Genomic DNA, 26233 nt, shown 5'->3' with positions numbered 1-26233 from the left:
CAACTATGGTCTTCCTCAATCCTTTGAAAAAAGCTTTCCATTCAAAGATGATATTTCACATGTCGATGAAGGTGGAAGATCATTCCCTTTTTCGTGCAAAGGTGGAACTAAAAATCATACTTCTCTTCCTCCACCTCCTCTAGTAATTCTCCCTGACCCATAATTTCGTCAGCTTGGAAAGTTCAAGCCGATTCAAGCCCTATTGGCAAGCAAACAACAAGATGGAAGGTATGTGTGTGCACACGTCTTGAAGATGAAGTCACACATAGATAGACTAGGGATGTTTGCTGTCATTTTTTCTGAGGAAGTTGGTTGTTGACTTGGTTCTTCAATCACTTCCTGAGTCGTATAGTCAGTTTGTTAAAGAATAATATGTGGCAGATCACGTCGTGACCCTCATAGATCTGACATATTTGCTAATTGCTGCTGAATTGGCAATGATTTAGTGCATTGATAAAGCAATTTTGAATGGAAGATCTACCTCCCAAACTTCCATGGACATTGACAATGGTGACATTGGAAGTCCATAAAAGTTTTCTCTTCCCAATGGAAAGGGATCAAGGTCAAACCGTTTGATCGAATATTAAAGAGAAATATTGAGTCTAAGATAGTACCATGTACCAATCCGAAAGAGTCTATTTGTTTCTATTTCCAAGAGAAGGGGCATTGGATACGAAGCTTTCGTATCTACCTGAAAGATCACAAGGATAGTAAAGTCAAACTGTATGACTCTACTTCAGGTAAATCCACTATATAACTCATTTAAGTTCCTATTTATAGATTCTTAATACATGATGTGATAAGATTACATTTTGATGTTTTATAGGATAGAAGAAAAGGAAGGAAGCGTAAAGAAGAAGCAAACTGAATTTGATCGTGAAGAAATGGATTTCAATCACATGGTTCGATGATCAGATTTTTGAGCTGCTGCTTAGGAGTTATGATAGATTGCTTAGGAATATTTAGAAACATAGGTTTCATATGTATTTTCATTGTACGGACAAGTTTTCCACATTTTTTATAAATAAAGAAAAATTTTGATTTTGGAACTAAATTTGATTCTTGGTTATATCGTTTGTGGTAGTGTCATAATTTACCAAATGAGGAAGGATTCTCATCACCCAACTTTCAATTGGATAGAAACTTGGAATCATGCGAATTGTATTGTGTGATGAATGAGAATTTTCATCTTTGGTAAATTAAGACTAATTCCTTATTCACATATATATCTGAGTCAAGTGAGAGACTAAAGGATATAGTGCACATTGATGTGTACAAGTCAGATCCACAACAAAAAATGATAAAGGCTATTCGTCATGATTTACTAATGGTTCAGTAAATATGGTTATGCTTACAAGTTTAAGTATAATTCTAATACCTTGAAAAGTTTCAAAGTATAGCAGAACGAATAAGAATAATCAATTAGGCAGAAAGATAAAATTTTCTCCGATCTAAAAGGAAAAGAGAGTACTTTGATATCGTGTTTTATGATCATCCTAATGATTATGGAACCATGTCACAATTAATCCTCTAAGTACACCTTAGTCCATTTGTATGGCTAAGAAGAGGGATCAAGAATTGTTGAAATGGTTAAAATCAAAAGGATGAGTCATGCTTCGTTCCAAAATCAAGTCTTAGAGTTATACTCTAGTTACTCCAAGTTGTACCTTGAGTAACATGTTCTAAGTAGGTTTATCACACCTCATGAAATGTGGGGAAGAAATATTTCTTACTCTTGCACATTTGAAATTGGTAACTGTGGTGTTTTGGCTAAAACAAAGACCAAGACCAATTACATGAAGTGTTATCTTGATAAGAATCCACACTAACTCTTGAATATTTGCTTGTTGAAGAAATGTTCTTTAACAGAGAATCTTATATGTCAAGAGGTCAATGGGAGTCTTAAATGTTCTTGAATAGTTTCAAGAACTAATCAAGAATAAACCTTTTAGTAATCACTAGCACGCGACTTGAGGTTAATAACCTATCGTGTTGACATATTCTTATTTTTGTGCCTATTCCAGTTAAATTGACTATGCATGTGAGTTCTATGAGTTCTCATTTGATTGCATAAGACAAAGCACCTTGATCAATGAAAGTACATTGATCAGTGTGGGTGATCTGGTCAATAACTTGGAAGCAATGGTAGGCCCTTTTGCTACCAGATGGCAAGAAATTAAGAATAAGCAAGTTCAGTCCATAAGAGTTTGGATTTTTCATGAACCTTGTTTTATGATAGTGGTTGGAAATGACAAATTCACATGGATAGGAACACATATACCATGAAATCTAAATGGTAAGAGGTTTCTCTCTACTTCATGAAAATGATTGTGAGGAAACACTTTCACTAGTAGATTTTAAAGGATTAGAGTTAGCAGCTGTGGTAATTGCGTTCTCAAATTTGAGTATGATTACGACATCCTTTTTATAGTTCAAATTGCGAGAAATGGCAAATAGTTTGAACATTAGGGACTTATCGCTATAAGTTCTGAAAAGGTTTAGACACACACACACACATAAGCTGTTTAATGAATGGTATATGAGCTTGAGAAGTCTAGATGAAGACTTATCGAAGCACCACGTAACAGAAATATGAACTTTGGTAAGAAAGTCAATAAGTATTGTTTTCTAGAAGTCCAACTGATTTTTAGGATACATGTCAAAGCTAGTAGGAGCGTAATTGTTATGTTGGCAAGAACATAATTATTATGTTAGTGGGAGCGTGATTATTATGTTAAGTGTTGCAAGTTAGCAATGTTGTTTATAGGAAAGAACGTTTTAATTTGCAAAGGTGCAGAGTTTGAAAAGTTGTTTCACTATAGAAGGATTTTAAGGGAGAGGGCAATCATACTTCATTTCGAATCTAAAAGCTTAGATTGAAATTTTAATGGGACTTAGTCATGGATATATATATATATATATATATATATATATATATATATATATGAATTTAATGTTGAAATGTTTCAACATAGGAAATTCTATATATGGAAATATTATAGCAAGAGATTGGTCTAGTATCATGTCTTTATGTACGGCATTATGAATTGTATCCCATACGCTTCAGGTATAGGATCGATTGCATATGCTATTGTTAGGCGTGTCAGACCCAACAAATAAAGGGGTACGATATACTCCAAAAGAATCCCACTATATTGCACTAAAAGGGTAGTACAAGGCAAGCAGGTTCGATCCACAGAGACACGGGATAATTAGTCTATACCTCTTTGCGCAAGGTACTATGGTCACCAACAGTAAAGAGAGGGGGTTTAGAATAAAATAATTAAAACAAACACTTAAAAACACAAATAATCAACTAAAAGAGTGAATTAAATTCAGGAATGGTAAGGACTCCAACCTCATGTATGACAACTTAGCAATGTGAATCAAAGATGACAAGACATTTGCTTAATTCTATCTATGTTGGTACTTGAAAGTGTTAACAAGCTCTAACACTTCCCATTAATTAGCCAAAACAAGCTCTTTGATTAACCCTAACCTTACTAACCTAATCTAAACACGCTCTTAGAGTTAGGTTGAAAGATTGCATTAAACTTTATGTGAATGTTCCCAACAACACCCAATACTCCTCACAAGCTCGGGAGCGTAAGAGTATGTGAATAAGATTTACACTAAATTCATTCAATGAAAATCAGTTTAATTCTTGTTACTTGTTCAATTTCACAAAACAATTACGGATTTTGTAAAAGAGATAACTTGAATGACCTAACCCTGATTCAAATGGCTAATAAGAATCACAATTAGAATCAAACATTCGATTAAATCAAAATCAAATTCACTAGATAGAAATTAAAAGCAAACATCAAGTCATATGATTGAAATCATAACTAAGAAGTCAAGACATGAAGTTGGAGAAACTAGGGTTCTAGCCACACATGGCTAGAACAAGATCACAAGAATAAAAGATGGAAATAATGTGCAATTACAACTTACAAATAAGAGAAATAATGTTTCCAAATGATAAATGATCAAATCCTTGCAAAAACCTTTGAAATCCCCTCTCAAAATATGCTCTAATATGTTGTGTGTGTGTAAAAATGGCCCTTAACCCGTAATATGAAAGATAGGAAAAACTGCCAAAAGTTGGTTTCTGGGTCGAACACGGCCCGTGTTGGACATAGAGTAAATCTGACACGGCCTGTGTTCAGCATGGTCAATAGCTCACATTTTGGTCAACACAGCCCGTGTTGGACATAGAGTAAATCTGACACGACCCGTGTTCCTCTCTGACTCCAAATCCAAACTTGATTTTTCCAACTTTTTCGTTCTTCGCCCGATCATCCCGAAATCTTCACCAATGCTTCCAGACACTTCCTAAGGCGCGCTCCAACCACCAGTTTACCTGAAAAAGACATGAAAATGTGCAAATAAGGTTGTTCTAGAGACTAACATGAATATGATGAAATGCAAGAAAAAGGAAGAATAATTGTGCTAAATAGATGCATGAAATGGGACTAAAAGGTGTGCAAAAAGGTGCATAAATTGCACCTAACGGCTATAATATTCTATGCTCTGATTTTCCAAATGCCTAACGCATTAAGAGGGAAAAAAGGACCAGAACTTGATATGGCTAAAGTTGTTAAACAACGCTCGAGGAAAATCTAAGGTTTACCGAAGATTGGTTGCTTGTGGACAGTTGGAAGTGTAGTAATGGAAGGACCATATTGACTTTATTATGAATAGATATGATTCTATTAAGAATGAATTGTCATACGGCAAATATGGAAATGGTTCCATAATGGGAGTTGGATATTAAGAATCTATGTGTAGGTTAGAAACTTTTATGCAAGAAGGATGTTCAAGGAATGTACCTTGAATGCGAGACTTCATCTCCATGGAATTGTTCTGTAACAAGTGTCCAGTGGAATGTTTTGTAATATCATTAGAAAAGTCTCTGTGACTTTGGTGCCTTGACATTACAAAAGGAACATTGCATGTAAGTTTAGATTTAACAAGATTCTCGTAGTGGCAAAAATTTGGTATTGCTACACTAAGAATTTGAAATTGTGAAATGAACATCATTGGAAATGTGTTCAATTGATCTATTTCACAAATTAAGGACCATAGATAAACATAGAGTGCATGCTTGGAGCATGGGATGATTATTGTTTTAATTCAAGTATTAAGTTGATTGTTCGAAACATTATACAATGAATAAGGTCCAATCAATATGGTTATTAAATAATAAGTGTTTTATTTATATTCAAAAGTTTTGAGACCATATTGGATTAGTTTGTTCTCTTGTTTCATTCGCATGTTTTACTTCCCGAATAATAAGATTATTCAAACATCCACAATCAATCATACTTTGGAAGTAAGTAATGAGGTAAGACTGTCATGAATTCGACTGTAACACCGTAAATTTCAAAACAAAATTTTCAAATTTTATAAAGCATAATTCCCTTAATACTCATAAAAACACCCATCATGTTTAAAATTTAATCCAAGTTATACAAAAATCCCAAGATCACATAATCATAACATCCCATGCGTGTGTACTGATCAAGTCGGCGCCTTCCCACGGTCGTCACTAGTACCTGAAACAAATAACACCAAACACTGTAAGCACAAAGCTTAGTGAGTTCCCCAAAATACCACACATAACACATATTAGCCACTCGAGGCTATAACTTTGTGGGTCCGTGCACCCAAACTCTGTGAACCCTCAGGTTCTAACTCTGTAAACATGCACAGCAAAAATCACATAGAAATAATGTAGTACAACACATACATAACATACATAGCATACAAATACTCTGTCACATAACTCTGGTTACCTACTCAAGGTACAGTATAGTGAGAAGACTCACCTCGTGCATCTCGCTAACTCGCAAATCCCGGAAATCACTCGTGCTCGATCCCTCGAGCTATAATCCTCCTATAACATAATATATATCTCTAATTAACACTTTCACAACTAAGGTTGACTTCCTCTATCAAGTCAACATTGGTCAACACTGGTCAACGGTCAACTTTGACCGGACTCGGCGAGTGCACCGAAGCGACTCGGCGAGTCTACACGCGTTCACTGACTCCCTCGGATCCTCTCCTGGCATGTCGAGTACTTCCCTGACTCGACGAGTTCCACCTGGCATGAATCGTGGGGCCACCACGACTCAACTCGCCGAGTCTCAAGAACAACTCGACGAGTTCCAGCTTGACTCAGTCCACTAGTCAACCCTCTCCGACTCTCCCTGACTCACTGAGTCAACCCTTAACTCGGCAAGACCACTCGCAGAGTGGTTAAGGACAATCTTCATGCTACTCGCCGAGTCTGTTCTTCGGACTCGACGAGTCTACACCATGCATGAACTCAAACTCACTCCTGAGGTCAGATCCGCTCCAAAAACCCATAGATCCAGTCCTTCCAAGCACATATACCACGTAAAGTTTCAATCTTGGTGCTCATGCAAAGGTCCAAAGGCCTTATTTGATGATGTGGTCTCTAGAATGCCATTCTAGGCTCATGGCCTCCATTAACACCCATAAAGCTCGAGGGAAAAGGGTCTCTGGACCTCTTTGGGTCCAGATCTAAAGTACCAACACCAAAAGAGGCCAATTACTCCATGGATCTTTCCACAAAGAAACCCTAACTCTAAGATTTTGTCACACCCCGAAAATCAAAGGCGGAAACATTTCCGAGGTTGACTCCAAGTTGAGTATCAAATCCAATGTACATAGTAATCACAGTAAACAACCATTACGTTACATATATTTGAAAGTTTACATTTGGTTTAAAAGTAAATTGTACAAGATTTATACATATATCATATGAACAAAACGAGACGAGTCTTCCACGCACTTCGTCTTCACCAAAAGAGATCACCGGGTACCTGTCTAATGTGGACCTGAGAATACAAGCGGTTTGAAAATCAGCATAAAGCTGGTGAGTTCATAAGCAGTTTTGTTTTGTGAAAATGTATCGGTTTCCTTTAGTTTTCCGAAAAGGTTTGTTATCCAAGAAAATCCCATATTTTCTTATGTTAAACAGTTTAGTTATCCTTCATTACAGTTCAATTACGCGTTATATGTTAATCCCAGGAAAATCCCATATTTTCCTAAATGCAAGATTGATTGAATAACACAGAGTATAGTTTAATACACAAACTATATATTGAAAATCATGGGATTACTATCCCGAAGTAGCTATAAAATACTTTGATATACGTGAACTGTAAATGGAAAGTAGTTTGAAAACCATAGGACTATCATCCCGAACTAGATACAAGATAGTTTGATATACTTGAAAATATAGATTGAAAACCATGGGACTACTATCCCGGACTAGTTATAGATTCAAAACCATGGGATTATCATCTCGTACTAGATATAGTTTCAAAACCATGGGATTACTATCCCGTACAAGATATAGATTGAAATCATGGGATTATCATCCCGTACTAGATATAAGATATATACATACTGAAAACCATGGGAATAACATCCCGCACTAGATACAAGTTCGATAGACTGAAAACCATGGGACTACCATCCCGGACTAGATACATGATAGTTTGATAAAACCATGGGATTACTATCCCGAACTAGATATAGATTCTAAAACCAAAGCCGTGAATAAACTTATATTAATACGTATTGTGAGTCGGGTAACCATGCTGATACGACAACGAGACCTCCTTGATGTTTGTCAGACGTCGGATGATATCCAGAATTTGTCACCCCAGGCGTGCCCGCCTAACTGTAGCTAGCAGTTAAGGTGTGGGATTGTCAGTCCCGACTAGATCTATTCACAAATTCCTCGCTCTCCCTCCAGGAGACTCTAGTTACACTTCCGGGGAGGATTTACTGATCATCCATAAAGGGTAGTGACTAACTCACAAACTAGTACTAAGCTATTCACAGGGTTCTCATACGATATCAAACATACAAAAGATTATGAAACATAATACAATGAATATAGATACATACAATGAAACTATCTGGCAATACATTCAAATGATGCAGAGATAAACTGAATCAGACATAGTTTATCTAATAACTTTATACACATATCAGTACATGATAGAACGAGAACTAAAGAACCCCAAATTATTCCCATAATAATTTTATTAGTTTGGTTATTTCCTTAACTAAAATCCATTTAGTTGTAGTTGATAAATCATCCCTTATGCTTAGCATAATACATAAGGGGTAAAAGTGTTTATAAGTTTGCCAGATATTGTTTGAAACACATCAATGTTATAATTCGAAAATAGTTATAGTTTGCTTGTATTCCCCCCTGAAAACATTGAAAAGCACGGAAAAAGCGTAGGGGTATGAACTCACCGGACGAGAAACGTGACGATTTAGGATGCTAAACGTTGGTTCAGGGCTTGCAAACGCACGAGGTTCCTAAGTATAATGCAAAGATACACATTTGTATCTAATTAGGACTTAGATTATTTAATTATTAGGGACAAACACTTTTAGTCGCGGAAACACCCCATTGCAAGTGTTTGGAAGGACCCGGGTGGCGTTTAAGGGCATGTAATGGCACTAGGGACTTGGAATTTGAGTTTACTCCCCAAGAGTAAACTCATATAAGAGTTTTCGGCCATAACACCCATTCCCCATGAGTTTACAGCCATAAACTCATGGTGGGGTGGTTTATGGTGCAAATTGGCTTGAAACACTTAAGGGAAAATTGATGGGTTTTGGTCAAAAGACATCCTATGTGCTCATACAAACCCTAATGCTTGGATCTAGGTTTCTCAATTGTACATGCTTTGAATCCAAGACTATAAACCCTAATTCTAGCATATGGAAATCAATATTAACATATAATTAGGTTTAAGATATTACCTTGATTGTTATGTAGCAATAACAATTCCAATTCCTCCGTGAATTGACTTTGGAAGGCTTGGAGTCACAAGTGTCACTCCTCTAATGGTTTACAAACACCATAAGCAAGAGGATGAAGAGGAGAGAGGATGGAGGGTGCCAAAACCGTGTGAAAACCCTAGCAAGAAGCTTAGCCACGTTTTTGGTCCTTAAGGGATCTATATATAGTGAGGCAATTAGGGTTATCTAACAAGGAAATCCTAATCTGGTTGCTTAAGCCCTAAGCAACCCATGGAGCGTTTTTCCTTAAGGCCTTGGACGATTTCATATGAGTTTCCCCCATAGAATTCGTCCACCTTATAATATAAGGCAATCCATGGCCCAAATTGCAATTATCTTATAATTACAATTTCAGTCCCTTTAGTTTAATTAATTTGTTTTAGTCACAAAACTAATTACTAATTAATTATTGACTAATATTAATTAAACAATATGATTTCTCCTTTAATATATTATTCCCATAATATATTAATAAATCATATTTAATCCTTTCTCTCCATAATTCATCCTATCAAGTTGCTTTGGTGAAGGCAACCCAAAAGGACAATGCACCATCGGGTCAAGTACATACCAAAATAGTTATGGACTTAGACACTAATCCAACAAAAATTTCTAGGGTTTGATTTAAGGCTTGGAATTAATTTAAAACACCAAATAACAACACTTAAGGGAGTTTACGGCCTTAGCATGGAGCTTATGGCCGTAAACTCCTATGCACCCTTGAATAAGTGTTTTAATGCTTCCAAATCAATCACATGTGATTCCTAAAATTGTTCCAAGGCCTTACATGAATTTTTATGGGACTTATGAGGTGTTTTTGGAGTTTACGGCCCATGAGACCCCCCTCATGGCCATAAACTCTCCTAAAGTGGGATTCATTATGTTTTAAGGCCAAAAACTTGTTTGCATACACTTCTAAAAATTATTCTAAGGCTTTAGGGGTGTTAAAGTGGCTTTCTAACACCTTTGGAGGAGTTTATTCTCCAAGAACATTGATTTTACGGCCCAAGCATGTGCCTTGGCCGTAAACTCCCATTTACCCCTCAAAATTTATGTTCAAAGTGTCCCAAGGCCAAAACCATAATTCTACAAGTCGTATCCAAGCCTCATTGGTGTTTTGGAAGAGTTTAAGGGCATAAAAACCCTTTAAATATGGGTTTACGGCCTAAGCACTGTTCAGGGCCCTAAACTCATATACAAGGCTCTAAATCATGGTTTAATGCATTCTAGGTCCATTCCATAAAGTCATCTAGCCATATCTAAGGTCCAATTGTGGTTTGGAAGGGTTTTGTTGCTCCAAAAACCCCATTTACTTGAGTTTACGGCCTAGTACTATTCTAGGGCCGTAAACTCATGATAATGGTCCTAATCCATGGTTTAAACTCGAATTTGAAGGCTAGAGTGGTTGCATAACAAGTTAGGGAAGGTACCTCAAAGATTTGGAGCCTAAAATTGATGATTTGGATCCTTAAACTTGGATTTAGGAGAGAGGTTAGAGAGAGAGTAGAGAGAGGAAGCAAAAGCTTCAAATGGATGTTTAAACACGTTTAAATAGGTCCTAAAACTTGGACACGGTGGAGTTCTACCCGATACCGGCATTAAACGGGGCTTTAGGTCGCACCCGATTAAGTTTCCGTAACCCGGCGAGGACGTTTCTAACTTTTAGAAATAAACATTTTTGGGCTATTTTTTACGAATTCCAAAGGGTTTTGGACACTCATTGGATTTATAATAAACATATAAAATTAAATAATTTAACCCAAAACGAAAATGGAACGATTGACAAATGGCGAATTTTTACGAGTAGAACAGGTTTTCGACGATGGAAAACTTCGGGTTGTTACAGATTTACACCAAGGACTGAGATAGGAACGAATGGTTACCTCAAATGAAGTCTCTGAGCTCAGAAATCACTAGATTAGCACCTCCTTTGGTCTCCTCTTGCCTTGATCCTCTTCTAAGAGCAAAACACCCACAATTAGCCAAAGATCTTTCTCTTCTCTCTCACAAATCGCTCAAGGACTCTTTAGGGTTCTCTCTAGGGTTGGTGGCCGCAAATGACGGCCATAAGCCCTCTTAAATAGGTCTCATACCCTGGAAATTAGGGTTTCATTAAATAGCATGGACTCGCCGAGTCCACCTTTTGGACTCGTCGAGTCCAGACGCGAACCCGCGTCCAAACCGCGATCCTACTTGGCGAGTTTGAGCTCCAACTCGCCGAGTCCCCTCACAAATCACAAAAAATTACAAGAATAAATAATACCTGGAAATCCGGCTGTTACATCGATGGTAGACTGTCTAAGTGTTTAGACATAGCGAAAGTTTGTTGCAGTGTTCATGAGTACTCCTGTAATAAGATTTGAGTATTGGATTAAACCCATGCTCATTTGAATCACTTCATGGATTTTATCACGACTGATTCTGAGACGATTATATCTTATATTCTTGAAATGAAGACATATGAATTGTTGTTTATGAGTCAGTTGCGCATTGATAATACGTAAACGCATTAGTAACTTGAAGTTATAAAATGTATTGTTGTGTGTGATTTGATGAGTAAATAGTACAAGCATATGAGTCGAAATTTATCCGTTCCTTTTACCCAAAGTGGGATGAAAGCGATATATGTGGGCCCCTCGATGATTTAGTGATGACACCCTAAGCGCTTGCCAAGCCTGGACTAAGTTGATGTGTTCAATTATAGTCTGTTGTCAGTCGTTATAATTCGGATATCGGGAAACAACACATGGATAGAGAGAATGATTATAATCCATGTCTCATGTCCATATGATATCTTGTAGAACGGAGGAATATTTGATCCCTTATCTAAAGGACACATTACTGATAAGATCAGAGTTCGACAACGGCTTCTGAAAGCTACAATTGCTAATCAGATTCTGAAGTCATACTTGCAATAATAGTTATTAGACTTATCCAAGTGGAGACTGTTGGATTAGGTGTCTAAGCCCATAACTATATTTGGTATGTACTTGATTTGATTATGAGCATGGTTCTTTTGGGTTGCCTTCACTCATGCAACTTGATAGGATGACAAGTGGAGAGAGAGTATGATTTATTATATGAATAATAAATTGGTACACATAATGATTTTATTAATATATTATTTGGAAATCATATTGTTAATTATTAATTAATCATAAATTAATCTAGTATTAATTTTAGGATTAACATGAATTGATTAATAATGGAGGGACTGGTTTTGTAAATCACTGATAGTTGCAAAATGGGCTGATGGACTCCATAAAGTAGATTGGACGGAATCCTATAGGGAAGCCCTATAGATTTCGTCCAAGGGATCTAAGGAAAAAGTCCATGGGCCGCTTAGGCCTTAAGCAGGAATTAGGGTTTCCTCCAGAACCCTAGCAGCACACACAACTATTTAAAGACCCCTCCATAAGGAATTTTGGTCCTAAGCTTTAAGAAACCCTAAGGTGGCCGACTTTTACCTCTCTCAAAGTTATCCTTTGCTTTGAGTGTTTGTGACTCCATTAGAGGTGCAACACTTAGGGCACTAAGCTTTCAAAGGTCAAGGTGTTCTTGTTATTGCTACATTAGAAGTGAGGTAATCATCAAACCCTACTGTTAATATGATTTTCGAATTGTGTATGCTAGTTTTAGGGTTCATTGCTTTGGTATTCAATTTGCATGTTTAATAGAGAAAAACGTAGATCCAAAGCAATTAGGGTTGCATGTACACCATAGTATTGTTGTAGTGCTCAAAACCCATCAATGAATATCATTTAATGTCGCAACACGTATTAAAAATGCTGGTCATGTGTATGTTAGAATAAATTTATTGGCATGTGTGGATTAGAGCTTTAAGAGTATTAAAGATTAATTTAAAATCATCAAAGTGATTCACGAAAGATAGTAACGTATGGAAATATTATTTGGTTGCCCATGTATAAGAAAGTACACCTAGTAGGGCAGTTAATGCAAAACAATTAAAGCCACACTTGACTTTTAAGATCATCAATAAATACACAACCACCATGCATTTGTGAAAGTGAAGTAATGTGTGTCCGTCATTCATGACTTCTACCAAACATGCCAAGTTACACTTATAGTCCCTCTTGGACCATAAGGAAATTGTCATTTAGTTCATGACTCCACAGATCTTAAGAATATCACACTTGGAGGCTTGAACAACTTAATATTTCACTGCCATCCACCTATTGCAACATTCCTCTCTCTCTCTCTCTCTCTCTCTCTCTCTTTCCTCTCTCGTCAAACTTTTGAAAGGCTGCTTGAAGCTATACAAAGATTCAACTTCTCAATGGTAACCACATTTGTGAACATAACAGTAGTTCACATGTCGTCTTGTTTTCTTGCACTCCACAAAAAACACATTATGTGCCTGACCATAGGCCATAGACCTATAGGAGTAAGGATGTCAACGAGACAAAATGGGAGCAGAAATAATTGTCCCCACCCCGCCCCCGAAATTGTAAACGGATATAATGTTTTATTACCTCAATTCCCCCCACATCTTCATCAGAATGTAAATTATCACAATCAATAACACAACCTAACAAAGAAAAAAATAATGGTGATAAGCAAAATATGTTAAAATGATAAAAAAAATAATGGTTCAAGGAAAATCATACATACCTTTTTTACCCGCCCATAGCCAATTTCGAGTGCATCTGATAGTTTCAATTGTTGACGGAAGAAGTCTGCTCCTATGTGGACCCACGATTCTATCATTTGTGGAAAAAGAAGACTCTAAAGTGTTGGGTAGCGTTTTGTTATGTATTGCGTCTATTGGGCTTGCTTATTAGTCCAAGTTTTGTAACTCCGGTTTGGGCCTGTCCAGCCGTGAGCCTTATAGGGTTTAATATAAATATAGGTACTTGCATGCATCTTAGGTAAACGATTGATCACGATAGAGCAGATTTGATCAGAGAATTACTTAGAAGTTTTATCATCGTTCTTGTAACCCTAAATCCTCTACAGCGGAGTTCTTAATCGAGCTCTGCTGAGGATTGTTTAAATCAATCATTCGACATACTTTGATCCATTCTTATGTTCTTTACAGTTTTCGTATTTATTATTTTACCTGTTATAAAGATCTAATCGGTCTTCAAGTTAGTTTTAACTTATCAATTGGTATCAGAGCAGGAGGCTGTGTAATTGATACACATCTTTTCTGTGAAAAAAGTTGCGATTAGGGTTATTCCGCATTGATCAATATTTATTGAGCCGTCATCCCATAATTGACGTAACTCAGCACTTATTATTTTGCCCTAATTTAATACATTACAAGTCTGATCTTTTAAACAGGTTATTCGATCAAGCATGGACGAGTCGCAATCCAATCCCATTAATATTTCGAACAGCATTGGATCAACAACGAAGATTCCCATCCTTTACACCCAGGATTATGAAGTCTGGGCGCATCACTTTAAAGATTATGTTATAGGATCTGAGGACAATGGATACCTCATCTGGGAAGCAATCGTATCTGGACCCTTCACTCATTCAGTAACCTCAAGGATTATTAAGACGCAGAAGGAGTACAATGATCTTTTGAAAGATGTTAAAGATCTTGCCCAAGACGAAAAAGATAAATTTCAGTGCAATATTAAAGCATTGAGATTAATCAGATTCGCTCTTCAATCTGACACTTTCAGGCTGGTGAGTTCATGTACAACTGCCAAGGAAATATGGGACAGGCTATGAGAATTGTACTCTACGGACGAAGATCTTGAACACTCCATTCAAACCTTACTCTTGTCCGAGTTTGGTGAATTCAAGCAGGGAGCCGAAGAAACCATGACTCAAACGTTCGATCGCTTCAATCATCTTCTTAGCAAGATGATTAAACATGACATTAAAAGGAAGCTAATTGAGCAGAAGGTTACATTTTTGAACGGCCTCAGATCTGAGTGGAGAGTTGTAGTGTCCACAGTTAAAGCGCATGAGCAATTCAAATCCTACTCTTTGGCGAAACTGGTGGGCATCTTGAAATCTCAGGAAAAGATCGTGTTACAGGAGAAGAATGTGGTCTCAAGCTTGGGTTCGTTGTCCCTCCTGTCCAAAAGCAAAGCGGTGATGGAAGAAGAAGACCTCAACTTGGAGGACTATGACCTTACTTCTGAAGACTATGCTATGATGGTGTCAAACCCCAAGAGGTTCATCAAGAAAAGATTTCCCACCAATAAGAACAGAAATTGGCAGGGAAGTTATAGTTCTGAAAAGGTCAAAGATGAACTGAAGGCAGAAGAGTCAAAGAAGGAACCGAAAGCTGAAGGAGATTCGGGAGTGAGCTGCTATTAATGTGGAGGAAAGAACCACTATGCAAAAGATTGTGTCCTCAAGAAAATGGCAGAAAAGGATGAGGAGAAAGATGAAGAAGCTTTGTTGCTGAAAAAGCTGGATGAGATCAGGAAGAAGAAATCTACTGCTAACCCTTCTATGAATGCTTTAATTGTGCAGGGTTCGGTAGCGAATGATGAGTTCGGAGGAGTGGAGGTCTGGTCATCCGACTCCGAAGATGATGAAGTAAGGAAGCCTTCTCATGGAAAGGCTTATGTGGCGAAAGATGAGGGTAGCGGTGGAAAATGCTTGATGGTGTCTGATGTATCTCAGATGAGGGGATACAACACCGATGGTGGAAATGAAGACACGAAGGAGCAACATGATTTGTGCTTTACAGCTAAACCGCTCAGCGTGCAGTTCAACGAGCTTGATGAACTGATCAAGAAGGTACAATCCATTTTTGTTTCATTCAAAGTCCCACAATGCTCATACGAAAAAGAATTAAAAAGTGTTAATTCAAGAATCTCTCATCTAGACAGCAGTTTAACTCAAACTCGAGTCACCAATTCTAACCTAACTGACCAAATAAGCAGGGTGTCTTCGAAGAGTGAGGAACAGAGGATGTGGATCGAACTGAAGGAGTCGGAGTTAATCAAAATCAAGGATGAAAACATTTATTTGCAAAGAGACAATTTAAAACTTTTAAAACAGCGAAATGTCTTTTGTTTGATTGCTAAGCGTCTTTACAATAATATTACTCAACTTCATTTAAACTGTGAAATAGGGCAGAAAATTCATCGCATGATTTTGCCCTTCCTTGAGTTTAAGGAGGATGAAATTGACGCTGAAGCATATAATTGTGAAAGTGTTGTTTCATCTGAGGATGTTAATCCGACGTATATGTATGGTCTAGACAAAATCGAATCCTTCATAAAGTCCAAGGACCACAAGGACATGCTGAAAAACCTTTTGGATGAAAATTATAAACTGAAGCTAAGGACCGAAACCATACAAAAGTTTGACTCATTGAGTTGCCTAAGCTCAGAAAATAAAATTGATGTTGAAAATGCATCTGAGCTTAATGATGATGATGATATGAGTGAAATTTCTGTAGAGGACATAGTTGACTGTTCTGAATTTGTCAAAAACGAACCCAAAAACCACAAGAATCTTATTTCAAAAAATTCTGTGGAGTTTGCTCGTTTGTCCCAACAAAAGTCCCCGATCCTTGAAGCAAAGGCTGTAGTGTACCAAAAGGTTAGAACCACTCCGAATCAGGTGTATAAGGTCACAGGTGTAACCGAACATCAGACAGCTGAACTCACGGCCATTGTAAACGAAGATAATGCTGATGGCTGCGATGAATTCTTCTGGTCGGCTCCTATCGACAATGCTGATGAAACTGTTGGTCTGTCAGAAAGGACATCATGGAAAACCAAAGGCAGATATGTGCCAGAGCCTTTGAACAAGCCTAATAGCTTCGACGTGCCAAGTACTAGTGGTACAAAAGATGTTCCTAAAGAAAAAGCATATTCAAGCGAATCATCATCAGTTCAAAGTGAACCTGCTGACAGAAAGCAAAAACAAAAGGCGAACATCCATCATCAGCCAAAGCAGGTGAAAAACCAAAAACAACAAAGGAATCAAAGATACAAGAAGAATCTTTCTGAAAGAAAACAGTTTTGGCAGTCTCAAAATGCCTATTTCTCATATCGTGACAGAAATTTAAAGTCAGAGAAAAATACTGTTAGACCACAAGAGAACAATAACAACCGAAAGCAGAAGTTCGGTTCAGAGAGCAACATCAACCGAAAGCACAGGTTCACTTCGGAAAACAACATCAACCGAAAGCAGAGGTTCGGTTCAGAAAACTATATCAACCGAAAGCAAAGGTTCGGTTCAGAGAGCAAAAGAGACCAAAATTCTAGGTTCGGTCCCAAAGATGATCAAAACCGAAAGGGTCACCTAGAATCTCCAGTCAAGAAATCATCTCAGTCTAAATTCTCTCAATCTAATTCTTCTAATTCCTCTCAACCACATTCTAAATTCCATTCTGTTCACACTCAAAAACCTAAATCATCAAATGATCTGAAAGGAAAATTAAAGGTTTCATCAGATAAACCAGAGACCGAACCAAAAGCAACAAATCCCAATAAAATTAAGGTTTTCACCATCAAAAAGAAAGATGAAACAACACTAATAAAAAGAACATATCTTGTTGACATCTCTCTTACTATTCCTGTTCCTGTGAAAGGCTCACGAGGACCCAAGAAACTTTGGGTTCCTAAATCTGCTTGATTTTTGCAGGTTATCAGTGACGAGCAGTTTGACGAAGAATGGTACATTGACAGTGGCTGCTCACGTCACATGACAGGAAGGAAGGAAGAACTAAGAGAATTTAGGTCTCTTTCAAACGGTGGAAATGTCAAGTTCGGGAACAACTCCTTTGGCACCATAAAAGGCTATGGAATGATTACAAACGGTGATTTCACGATAAGGAAGGTTGCATACGTAGAAGGTTTACAACATAACCTCATCAATGTATTTCAGCTTGTTGGAGGTACCGGTCTCAAGGTTTCGTTTGACGATGAGGGTTCAGAAATAATTGAGAAGAAGACGCAAAGAGTTATTCTTAAGTCAGAGCGTAAAGGCGAAATGTTTACCCTAAACCTCAAGCCCATCAAAGGGAACCCAGCTATCTGCCTGTTATCCAAAGCACAATCTAAAGAAAGCTGGTTGTGGCATCGAAGGCTCTCGCATCTCAACTTTAAGGATATCAACAAACTTGTCACTGGAGGTCATGTTCGAGGACTTCCACTGCTCAAGTACGATAGAGAACATTTGTGTGCTGCATGTGAAATGGGGAAGCAGAGTCGTCAAAGTCATCCATCAATAATAAACACCAAAGTTGTTGAACCACTAGAGTTACTTCATATTGATTTGTGTGGTCCATCATCTATCGAAAGCATCGGCGGTAGCAAGTATATTCTTGTTATTATTGATGACTTTTCGCGTTTTACATGGGTGTTCTTCCTGAAGCTCAAATCTGAAGCGACTCACAAGCTAAAGATGTTCATCAAGCAGGTCGAAGTACAGCTGAAGAAAGTAGTTCGCAACATCAGAAGCGACAATGGGCTGGAGTTCAAAAATAAAGAATTCGAAGAATTCTTGGCAGAAAGAGGAACCAGTCACAACTTCTCAGCTCCCTACATGCCTCAACAAAACGGAATTGTCGAAAGACGAAACCGATCTTTGTGTGAAGCGGCCCGAACCATGCTAAGTTTTGCTTCTTTACCTTTATATTTTTGGGCTGATGCTATCTCTGCAGCTTGTTTTACACAGAATAGGTCATATCTCAATAAGCAATTCACGCTCACTCCTTATGAGATCATCAACAACAGGAAACCGAATGTTAAATTCTTCCATGTGTTCGGTTCACGGTGCTTCATCTTCAATTCTAAAGAACACCGCAACAAGTTTGATGTCAAAGCCGATGAAGGGATATTTCTGGGCTATTCTCTCACTTCTAAAGCGTACAGGGTATTAAACAAACGCTCGAGGAAAATAGAAGAAACTTATTACGTAACTTTTGATGATGGCTATGTCAAAAAGCTAAAAGCCAACGTAGACACAGCTGGAGAAATCTTTCCTCAAACAGGTCAAGTCACAACCTCGATTGCAAACCTCTTTGAGAAGTTCGTCGAGTTATTTGATGAACCTGAAAAGGCCATTCACTCGGAAGGCAGCGCAACAGACAACAAGGTAGATCATCTGAAGCAACTGGTCGAAGATGCTACAAAGCGAATGAATGAAGGAGTATCCAGTTCCAACGAATCTCCACAACACAATGCTTCAGTCGAGGGGGAGGATCCGTCTTCATCATCACAGCCGAGCTCACATGTTGAGGGGGAGAACAGTTCTCAAGCTGCTCACGAACGCACTTTACCAACCGAAAGTATCACACCAACCGAAAGTGCCTCATCACCCGAAGATGTATTAACACCCGAAAGCTCAGCACCACCAGAAACCTCTGTAGCGCAAGACACTCAAGAAATTCCTGAAAGCTTATCTGTCGAGGGGGAGCCTGCCGATATGCCTTATGATGATGAAAGTCAATCCGAACTGGAAGAGATGGTAAACGCTGAATTGGATCCATCCTATGATCCAAATTACCCTCCTCTCGTCAAATGGACCAGAGATCATCCTGTCTCTCAAGTTGTTGGTGATGTCTCTAAAAAGGTTCTGACCCGATCACAACTTAAGGCAAAACAAACTTCATTATTCTCAAAAGTAGAATTCTGTATGTTTAATTCCTTCGTTTCAAAAGTTGAACCAAAGACAGTTAACACTGCTCTTGATCACTCCGATTGGGTTCAAGCTATGCAAGACGAACTGAATGAATTCGAAAGGAACAAAGTTTGGCGCCTAATTCCAACTCCTCAAAATGCCTCAGTTGTTGGTCTCAAATGGGTCTTCAGGAACAAAATGGACAAGGAAGGGAACGTGATACGAAACAAAGCACGACTGGTAGTGAAAGGATACTATCAGGAGGAAGGAATTGACTATGAAGAAACTTTTGCTCCTGTAGCTAGGCTGGAATCCGTTAGAATATTTCTTGCCTATGCTGCACACAAAAACTTTGAAGTCTACCAAATGGATGTCAAGTGTGCATTTCTAAATGGAGAACTTGAAGAAACAGTGTACGTGGAGCAACCTCCTGGATTCGTAAATGAAAGGTATCCTAATCATTGTTATATTTTGGACAAATCCGTGTATGGACTGAAACAAGCTCCGAGAGCCTCGTATGAAACGCTAACAAAATTTTTAAAGACGTCCAAATTCAAACAAGGTTCGGTTGACCCAACCTTCTTTCGTAAGAAGGAAGGTAACCACCTTATGATTGTTCAAATTTACGTCGATGATATCATCTTTGGCTCAACGAATCCTAGCTTAACGGCTGAATTCAGAAAGGTGATGGAGACTAAATTTGAAATGAGCTCAATGGGTCCAATTAACTTTTTCCTTGGTTTAAATATTAGACAGGGACCCGAAGGCATCTTTATTAATCAGGAAGCTTACACAAAGACTCTCCTAGCAAAATTTGGCATGATGGGAGATTCAAAGGTCAAAGTTCCAATGGCGTTCGACACCAAGCTCACTCCATCCTTGGATAAACCGGCAGTTGATATTACGCTTTATCGCCAGATGATTGGCTCTCTGATGTATCTTACTGCTAGCAGGCCTGATATAATGTTCTCTGTCTGTTACTGTGCTAGATTTCAGGCGAACCCACGCGAACCTCACATGCTTGCAGTGAAGAACATTCTACGATATCTCAAGCGAACTACCTCTTTAGGTCTATGGTATCCTTCCAACTCAGGCTTCTTCGTTCAAGTCTACTCAGATGCAGACCTTGGAGGTTGTGGACTAGACAGAAAAAGCACCACTGGAGGCTGCCAATTCCTTAATGGGAAGTTAGTTAGTTGGCAATCAAAGAAACAAACATGTGTATCTTTGTCTACAGCTGAAGCAGAATACATTGCAGTTGCTTCCTGCACTTCTCAAGTGATTTGGATCCAAAGTCAACTCCGAGACTATGGACTCAATATGAAAAAGATCCCACTATATTGTGACTCTGAAAGTGCAATTAGGATCTGTCATAACCCAGTGCAACACTCCAAGACTAAGCACATAGCACTGAGGTATCACTTCATTAAAGATCATGTGGAAGATGGAAACGTTGAAATTCACTTTGTTCGAACCACTGATCAGCTGGCTGATGTCTTTACCAAAGCCCTTCCTGAAGCGTTGTTCAACAAAATTCTACAAGGGCTAGGTATGATGGAATCAGAGTCAGTACCACAAACTACCTCTCAAACTCAAACGTAAGAAGCGAAACCGACCGAACGTTCGGGTTCGGTTGGATAATCTGCCTTTCGCTTATCAATTAAAGGTGGTTTTCTTGGTTGTAAATTTCATGTGTAATAGTTCCAAAATTAGTTATCTTATTGTCAAAAGTAATTCCTTTTTGAAAATCTAATTTCTTCGGTAACCGAAATAGACTGAACGTTCGGGTTCGGTTTTTCAAAATTTTTCAAAACCGAAACCAACCGAAGGCTCGGGTTCGGTTTTCCAAAATTTTTCAAAACCGAAACCAACCGAACGCTCAGGTTCGGTTTTTCAAAATTTTTCAAAACCGAAACCAACCGAACACTCGGGTTCGGTTTTCCAAAATTTTTCAAAACCGAAACCAACCGAAGGCTCGGGTTCGGTTTTTCAAAATTTTTCAAAACCGAAACCAACCTAACGCTCGGGTTCGGTTTTTCAAAATTTTTCAAAACCGAAAACAACCGATCGCTCGGATTCGGTTTCTCAAAATTTTTCTCAACCGAAATACACCAAACGCTCGGGTTCGGTTTTTCCAAAGTTTTTTTTTTATTTTCTTTCTCAGTCTTATTCTTTATTTTTTTTCATTTTTTTTTCTAATATCAAGATTCCAAAAATATTTATTTTCTAATATCAAAATTCCAAAAATATTTTTTTTTCTAATATCAAAATTCCAAAAATATTTTTTTCTAATATCAAAATTCCAAAAGTATTTCTTTTCTTCTAATATCAAAAACTCCAAAAATATTTTGTTCTTTATTTACTTTTTGGCTTTAATTTTATTTGTGTGTTTGTTTATGGGGAAATTGTTGAATTAGTTAAGTGTCCCTAGAAGCATGCTGTTGTATGTGCCAAAGCCTCATCAGATTCTGAATATTAGCCTTAATGACTTAGTATACACAAACCTTGTCGTCCCAATTAGGCTATCACATTTATTCTAATCATGAGCTATCTAACTCTCTTCTCACATGAGATAAGAGTTTTCTGCTTGGTCCTATTTTTCACAGCAGAGGTACTTTGATTTTCTTACACCATCTCTATTGCTTTTCTCCATTAAATTCGTTTCACAAACGTAACCCTTGAGACTCTCAGAAATTACCACTGAGGTTTATGGTTACTCAAAAACTGCGTTCATGATCTTAGTTTCGTGCCACTACGAGCTGAGTGAAACCCAAAATTCAATACCAAATCTTAATTGACGGTGAACAATTAATTTGATCTAGTCTTCGCTAATGAATTGACGGTCGTATCTTCATGAAATCTCAAAATTTTCTTTTGTGTGATTCCTATGAAATTGTTAACAACCATAGCAATTCTTCCCTTGGGATCCAGTTTTTAATTTTTGTTGAGATTTTATATTTCCCAGCCACTTTAAAATTATTACCAACCTACTTGTTCAACAGACTACACCGGTCTCACAGGTACTTTGTTCACTTTCTATCTTATTTCAAAATTAGGACAGTTGAATCAAAGCAAAAGCCACCCTAAGAAGCCTAATTAAAAGAAGCCTTTCAACACTTCTTAATAAGTGTTTGATCGTTATTCAACGGGAAACCATACAAACACTTTAAGGTCTCTCTTGACTTTGAAGGAAGAGATTCGTGCCCAGGATCATTTGTTTCGTGTCTTTATTGACATCACAATTTTCCTACAAAGTATTGATTTATTTATTTTCTTTTACACTCTTAGCACGAAAATCTTTGATTTTCCAAAATTCTGGTTCTATTAATTACAGGCATTTTCATTGGATTGATGGTTGATTATAAGTAATGGTTGATTTTAATCCACATGGGAGTATTGTTCAAAAGATGCCGTTACAATTTGAACGGATAAGATGATGACATGCTGACTCAGGCGGGAGTCCCATCGATTTGATTTCAAACAGCGTAAAAGGGAACGCGTGCGGATTTGAAACGTCTAATCTCCAAATGACGTCGCAGACGCGTGTGTGAATTTGAAACGGTTCTTCTCCAAATGGCGCAGAAGAGGCGCGTGTGAATCTGAAACGCTTCATATCTTCAAACGACGCTTGATGGGAGGCGTGTTCTTAGGAGTCTGACACTCTCTCTCATGCGTGATCATCGGCAACTCCAACCGTCACGCATCAGTCAACTCCGAAAAACTCTTCCATTCTCAATCGAAGATTTGGGAAGATCTTTCTCTCTCCTTAAACCCCAGTATAAAAGGCATCATCTTCTACCGTTTACCTCTTTACAGCAATCAAAATTCCCAGAGCGCAAGAAATCCCTGAACCTTAACTGTTCATCATCTTCTTCACTCTCTTTAACAATGGCAGATTCCTCTTCTGTTCACGCAACATCCCATATTCTTCCCATTCGCCCTCAACAATGTCTGATCATCGATTTAACCCCTCATGCTTACGATGCCTTTATGTTCCCAATTATTGAGTGTTTGAAGTTTTCGCCGATTGCTCCTGCACTTTCAAGGGCGGAATCAGTTTCGATGGAGTTCTTGTCGCAAATCTATGCGACTGCTCATTACGACAAGGTGGTTGACAGGATCTTCTTTGACGTTTTTCATCACAAAGTGTCCATCTCCAAGCAACGATTTTGCTCCCTGCTAGGGTTTGAAGCGAACTCTTCGAGGGTTAATCCAGAGACAATTCCAATGGGGCACCTGTTCAATATGTTTTACAACATGGGTTATACGGAGGTGCTTACTTCCGTCGCCAAATTCAAGAAGTCGTGCTTGCCGCCACAGTGGAACGGGATGTTCACTGTGTTATTCAAAGGCCTTTCTGAAAGGAGTTCTGGTTCTGATGGTTCCAGTCGACTGTTTCTGTCCATCTTGTATGGTATCTACAATGGCATCAATGTAGATTATGGGTTTGTTCTTTGGCAACAACTCATCCAGAGTCTCTCCTCTTCTTCACGACATTCAGAGGTGTCTTACGTTAGGTTTTGGACCTTGATCACGAAATGGGTGATGGACAAATACCACGTCCCCATTGTCGCCGGCGCTCCGATGTCTTCGATTGGTACATTTCATACCACGAAGATCATCGTCTCAGATGCTTCCAAATTTCCCTTCAATGGTTCCATTCCAGAATCTATGTATGCTGACGTTCCAGCTGACAGCCGGATTATCAGAACCTACAAAGAATTCAAGCATTCTGGTCCGAGGGATCTCACACCGGAGATGTTGAAGTCGATTCATGAAGCCGACAAGCCTACTCCAAGAGGCAAGAAGGCTGACAAAGGGAAACAGGTGGCGAAAGGGGCTAAAGGCCCTTCTCCTAAGAAGAGGAAACCCACAAAAGTTGCTCAGTCTCCGCAGCCTAAGAGGCGGAAAAACACAACCCAGGAGAAAGCTGATTATCGCTTCCTCCTCCTGCAGGCCAAGCCTCCGGTTCGGGTGTGAAAGATAAAGGCAAGAAGCTTGCTGAGGAAGAAGAGGAAGAAGACCAAGAAACCATTGCCGACTTGTTGAAGCGTAAAAGTCGACGCAATGAGGCTGATGATAGTGCTCGTGCTGCTAAAGAAGCTGAAGAAGCAGAGAGAAAGCAGAAGGAAGCACACAACCTTCTCGAGAGTAGGAAAACTCTTTTTCCTGCTTAGACTCTCGAGAGGATGATAAAGGAAGCAACTGACTCTTCGAGCATCTTGTGGCTAGAACCAGTAATTTCTTTTGACTGTTCCAATACTGTCGACTCTCAGTTCGACATGCCACTGACCCGAAAGGCGTTCATCTTTCACGCCTTCTCCAACGTTGCAGAGTTCCCTCATCCTCATCCGCAGGTTGATCGGGACTTGATTGATTTCTATCTGAAGGCTGCTCAACCTCGATATCAAACTTGGAGCGCTCAGAAGATCATCAACGTTCGGGTCTTGAAACCGTACACTGAAGGGAAGTTCATTAACATTCGGTTCAAGGTGCTTAGGGGATCCGCCAAAACCGAACATGCCATTTCTTTAGCAGATCTTCCGAACCTTAATCCCCATGATTGGATTATCCTGCACAACATCCTTCTGACCAACGAAGCTGAATATGGTCCGATCATCGACCATCTCAAGAGGATGCTGGTGTGCTACATCATGGAAGTTTCGCTGATGGATCAGGAGATAGCAAGCGTCTTCAAGAAGAAACCAACAATATCTCCTGTTGGCTCGGCCAGTGATCTGAATCAAATGCAGATGGGCAAAATTGACTCGAGGCGAAACTCAGTCATGTTCACTAGGAATGAAGGACATAAATGTCTTTTTGCTTTAGCTGATAAACATCTGTACACCACTGCTTGCCTAGAGCATGTGTTAGGGATCATCCACAGAAACAAGGAAAATACAGCGGATGATATCAAGTACTTTGACGATATGATACAATGGTACATCCGGTTCAGAAAGACGATCCTTGCGCTTATCTCACGTCTGTTTGAAACTGTAAAGAAGAAAGTTCCCGCTGTTGGCCCAAGCAAGAAGAAGAAGTAGTCTCGCTCCAATTTGACGCAAAGGGGGAGATTGTTGGGTAGCGTTTTGTTATGTATTGCGTCTATTGGGCTCGCTTATTAGTCCAAGTTTTGTAACTCCGGTTTGGGCCTGTCCAGCCGTGAGCCTTATAGGGTTTAATATAAATATAGGTGCTTGCATGCATCTTAGGAAAATGATTGATCACGATAGAGCAGATTTGATCAGAGAATTACTTAGAAGTTTTATCATCATTCTTGTAACCCTAAATCCTTTACAGTGGAAGTTCTTAATCGAGCTCTGCTGAGGATTATTTGAATCAATCATTCGACATACTTTGATCCATTCTTATGTTCTTTACAGTTTTCGTATTTATTATTTTACCTGTTATAAAGATCTAATCGATCTTCAAGTTAGTTTTAACTTATCATAAAGCAACATTGGAGATGAGAATGGATAATATGTATCTTTAATCAAACACAATGCACGATACTTAATCCCATTTAGCTTCCACCAACCTAACACATCAAACTCATGACTCCTAGGGACCCACGATTCTACCATTTGTAGAAAAAGAAGATTCTAAAGCAATAGTACAGATGAAGGAGCTTATGATGCAACTTTAGGAGTTATTGGACAAATGTTTCATTATACCTAGTTCTTCACCCATGGGAAGGTCTTCGTCTTCCTATCCAAAATAACCACTAGCCTATCCACATAATTCAGACACTCATCGACCTGAATGTTGTCCATGGGGACTACAACGGAATAATCAATAACAC

This window comes from Lactuca sativa, chromosome 4 (assembly GCF_002870075.4).
Source record: "Lactuca sativa cultivar Salinas chromosome 4, Lsat_Salinas_v11, whole genome shotgun sequence".
Lineage (NCBI taxonomy): Eukaryota > Viridiplantae > Streptophyta > Magnoliopsida > Asterales > Asteraceae > Lactuca > Lactuca sativa.
Note: the sequence above shows the minus strand (reverse complement) of the source record.